Genomic DNA, 4,993 nt, shown 5'->3' on the forward strand with positions numbered 1-4,993 from the left:
TCCAGCAAAACCCAGAAGAGCCCAGTAGATTCCAGCAGAGCCCAGAAGAACCAAGCAGAACTCAGCAGAACCCAGCAGAGTGTAGAAGAACCTAGCAGAACCCAGAAGAACCCAGGATATTTCATCAGAATCCAGCAGAGACTGGCAGAACCCAGCAGAATCAAGCAGAACCCAGCAGAGCCCAGCAGAACCCAGCAGAACCCATCAGAGGCCAGAAGAATCCAGTAGAACCCATCAGAGCCCAGCAGAACCCAGAAGAGCCAAGTAGAGCCCATCAGAAGCCAGCAGAGCCCAGTAGAGCACAACAGAGCCCAGAAGAACCCATCAGAGCCCAGAAGAGTTCAGTAGAACCCAGAAGAACCCAGGAGAGCCCAGCAGAACACAGCAGAACTCAGCAGAACCCAGAAGAACCCAGCAGAGCCCAGAAGAGCCCAATAGAACCTGCAGACCCCAGAAGAACCCAACAGAATCAAGCACAGCCCAGCAGAGCCCAACAGAGCCCAGCAGAGCCCAGAAGAACCCAGCAGAACATAGCAGACCTCAGCAGAGCCCAAGAGAACCCAGCAGAGCCCAGCAGAGCCAAGAAGAACCCAGAAGAGCTCAGAAGAACCCGCAGAGCCCAGCAGAATCATAGTCAGTATATAGCCTTTGTGGAAAATGAGGAAGAAAATCACATTTGTTGTAAGCCCCTGAGATATTGGGACTGTTTGTTACTGCAACAGAAGCTGACTATTACATTAATTTTCAGCAAAATTAATGGCTGGGGGAACCACAGATGCTAGCTGGAAGCTGACATGACAAAAGTACTTAAAAACTCCATCACATACCATGAAAAAATTCTGTTATTTTAAAATACTATTACTGCTAATAAGAGCTTAACAGCATCGACTCACTATGATTTGATTAGAGGCCCACATGGATTTAGGCATGTGAGACCCGATTTAACTAATGCCTCTGAATTATTCAGAGGAGTTTCTGCTGCACGATGCGGACGACAGGGAGAGCGTGTTCTGCAAAGTGCCTGCCACAGGCTGGGCTTGCCTGTGATTCCCAAGGAGTTTCTGTCGGGATCTCTGCAGGCATTCCGGATGTGAGGCCGACCAGCGCCCCTGGTTTGTTCAGGATCCTGGGCTGTGGCTCTGTCTACCCACGTCCTCTGTCCTGACTGTCACTTGTCTGCAGCTCCACTGTTGTTCCCAACTGCCAGAGCATGGTAGCTCTGGGGTGATTCAAATCCAAAGAGGGCTCACCTTCCAGCTCTGGGCCTCCAGGATTGCCTAGGGAAGCCGCCCCTTCGACTCCCTGCAGGAAGAACCAGGCAGAGCGTCTTTATTTGGGCCATGGTAATGGACAGGGGCCAAGTCACGCCTGGCACAGCTCGTAGACACTCCATAAAGGTTTGATCAATGAATAAAAGTACCTCTCTCATCTGTGTAGTGCTCTTAGGTTTAGAAAGCACAGAGGAGAGCACTCGATACTTTCCAAAATCCCACACCTGTGAGTACGGCCCCAGAGTCCCCACGCAGAGTGGAGGCAGCCGGGGAGGTGAGTGGGACACCAGGACCTGAACTCAGGTCTGTTGGACTCCGGAACTGCTCTGACCATCATATGTGAATGAGCAGATTGTGTGATTTTTAGGGGATGGAAAGGCCCTCCTGTCCACAGACTCAAATCCCCCAGCTCACTGCTTGGATGAAGCCCTGAATGGGAATCCCGGCTCCATCTTGGCTCTCCACTTACCTTTTAGGAGGGTGTGTGTACCCAACAGAATGGTCGCCACCCCGAGGGGCTGGGGTGGGGTGCAGAGGGATTTGTCTGGAGGAGGACCGGGGAGGGCTGGTGGTGGGGCCTCCCTCCCAGGATGGAGCACTGCTCGGGGCCAAGCACAGAGGTCGGCTGGAAGCCAGTGACTGTTCTCAGGGTGCTGGGGACTCTGTCTCCAAGGAAGGTGGTCGGGGAGCCAGACAGCCCTGGGCAGGGTCTGAACCCCCGCCCCCGGCCCGCACGAGGGAGGCTGACACCGGCTGCGTCCAAGCTCATTCTGTGTGCCCCACCCGGCGTCCTGGACACGGAAGCTCTAGGGCTGGCTGCTCAATGGTGAACAGAGCCAGGCTGAGTTATTTCAAGAGCGGGCGGGAGTTTCCAGTGTCTTGGTCTCCAGATGGGCTTGAAATTGCTGATCAGAACTGTCAAATTAGGCCCCAGCCTTGTGTGTGGGGGGGCAGCTAATGGAGTGGAAGGACCTGGCCTTTGAAGCTGGCTTTACCTGACCAGAGTGGAGCTGCCGCTGAGCCAGGGGTTTTAAGAGAAACGCCTCCCTCTGTGCCTGTTTGTCCAGATGCTTCTGGGTCTTGCAAACAAGGGCCGTTCCCCTGGGGTCTGCCTGTGATCTCCGTGTTGCGGCTTTCCACCTCGCCTCCGTGGGAAGTGTTTCCAGGCTCCAGTTCCGCAGGAAGCAGCAGGGGAGGGCTGGTGGGAACGGCGCCTGGGTCCCCCTGCCCAGCTTTGTTCCCTGCCCCGGAGCTCTCTGCCCACCAGGAAGGACAGATGCGGGAATCAGGGGCAGGACAGGCAGCATGAGGTGCTGAGCCGAGGGGCCCTGCTGCTGGAGTGAGTCCCAAAGGGGTCGGAGAGCTGACTTCTGAATTGACTGCTGAAGGCAGATGGGGCTCCAAAGGCTTGGTCTCAGGGAATGAAGAAACACAAGCCCCTCTCCCTCCCTGAAGAAAAGCAAAGCAGAAACGGAAACCCATGAGTTCAGCAGCAGCTTAGATTAGGGTCCTGCACGGCTGTGCTTGGGGGTGCAGGAGAGTCGTGGAGGTTTGGGGCTGTTAGTCCCCCGGGGCTGCGGGACAGAGCAGCACAGAATAGAGGGCATAAAACAACAGAATTGTGCTCTCTGCCAGTCCTGGAGGCCAGAAGTCTGAGATCCAGCTGTGGGCAGGGCTGGTTCCTTCTGGAGGCTGTGGCACGGGCAGGGGGAGAGTCCATCCCAGGCCCCCCCCAGCTCCTTCCTGGCGGCCACAGGCGATCCGTGGCTGGTAGACACCGCCACCGTGCCTCCGTTCTGCGTGATCTGTGTGTCTGTGTCCAGCCCTCCCTAGTCCTCGGAGGACACCCACCCTCATCCAGCATGACCCCAGTGATAACTTGATTATACCTGCAAAGGCCAAATTTCCCAAACAAGGTCACATTCTAAGGTTATGGGTGGATGTGACTTTGGGGTGGGGGACACTGTTCAACTCAGTACATGTGGCAAGACACAGGGGTTCGGGCAGGTAACCCTCTGCCACTTGGCATGACACTGGGACGTGTGCGTGGGGACTGGCGTCAGAAACTTCCCTTTGGGGCTTGTCTCATCTCACCCATCCTTTAATCTGAGCAAAGTCTGTGGGCCTCCAGGCGGCTCAGGTGGGAGAGGGATGAAACTCATCTTTCCACCTAGAAGGGGCGACAGCCTGCTGGCCAAGTCCTCACCCCACCAGAACGAGTTTGGGTCACTGAAGGCTCTTCCCTGAAACCTCTTGGGGAAGATCAATGACTAATTCTCCAATCAAAGAGGCCCTCAGCAGAGAACCGTACTCTGAGCTTTTATGGCCCAGATTAGCGCCCGTCAGCTGTGGAGTACAAATCGATATGTTTCGGGGTGCGCGGCACTAGAGGGGACCCTACCCTGAGGCGCCTTTCAGGGAGCGCTCCTTCCTTACCGCAGGCGGGAGGCGGGGCTGACGGGCGACTGAGCACGAGAGGAGCTGTCTTCAGCTTTTAATTGAGAAGGTGTCCCGACCCATGAGCTTCGCAAGCGGTCAGCTTTCCATTTCTCCCCATTTCTCCGTGAGGTGCGGGCCGACGTTCCCAGGAAGCCGATCTGTTTGGACAGGACAGAGGGGTCTGAGACTGAAACGTCGTGATGCTCCTCGGTGAGCTCCGAGGCAGCCCTGGGCTTTCTATGAGCATCGGCGAAGGCAGAGAGGGACATCGGAGCAGCGGACGCGCCGTGCAGGGACATTAGCCAGGCGGTTAGCTCACTGGAGACGAGGCTCGGTGCCACTTCGCACTTCACTTGTGACGACTGGGGAGTGTGGAATGAGCTGGGAAAGTGGAAACGAGCAGGGTGTGAGCCAGGCAGAGCAGCTGTCTTCAGCTCCCGATTTGGAGAAACACCAGCATTTTGAGCAGCCCTTGGCATCCCCCGTGGGCTGCGTAGCCAGCCCAGCACACGTTTTGAGTTAGATGCCGTGAATTCTTATTTTTCCCAGAGCAGGTGACTTCCCTCGGAATTTTTTTGGAAGGCAACTCCAGCTTCTCGCACTGACAGGGACTGGGACAACTTCGAATCGATTTCCCAGGTGCAAGTGTGTTTCGAGAGCGCTGCACGAAAGAGACCCAGGCGACAGGAGTCGGCTTCACAACCCCGCTCTGCTCTCCCTAATTAGCTGGGTGACCACGGGCAAATCACTTAACCTTCCCGAGACCCAGATTCATCATCTGTAAAATGTGGGCAGCGACACCAGCTGCTCTCCCGGCCCCAAGTCGCGGTGCTCATGTGAGGCGGCCGGCAAAATCAGTTGGTAAGTGCAGGATGAGTGTGCCCTGCGATTCCTGGGTCTCCTTCGTGATGAACGGTCCATCTGTGTGTGGGGGGGAATATCAATTCATCCGCAGTGATGGGGAAGGAGCGGCCCAGTCTCAGCTGCAGATAATGAAGTCTAGAGTGGAGCAAAGGTGCAATATCATGGGAAAGCTAAGTGGTCACAGCTTGGTTCTCAGCTTGCTTAGATTCTCAGGAGAAATAGACCCATGAATTCCACTTAGCAAGCATTCATGAAAGGCCGTCTTTGTGCAATCCACAGAACAAGCACACAGTCTGCCCTCACGGATCTTGACAATGCACGTGGATAAAACGCCTAGGATGTGCCAAGGCTGGGTGGCCCTGTTCAGTCTTCAGAGGCCTCTTTAGAGCAGATGCTGCTGGAATCGTCTTCATTTTAGG

This window comes from Ursus maritimus, unplaced genomic scaffold, assembly GCF_017311325.1.
Source record: "Ursus maritimus isolate PB19 unplaced genomic scaffold, ASM1731132v1 scaffold_32, whole genome shotgun sequence".
Classification (NCBI taxonomy): Eukaryota; Metazoa; Chordata; class Mammalia; order Carnivora; family Ursidae; genus Ursus; species Ursus maritimus.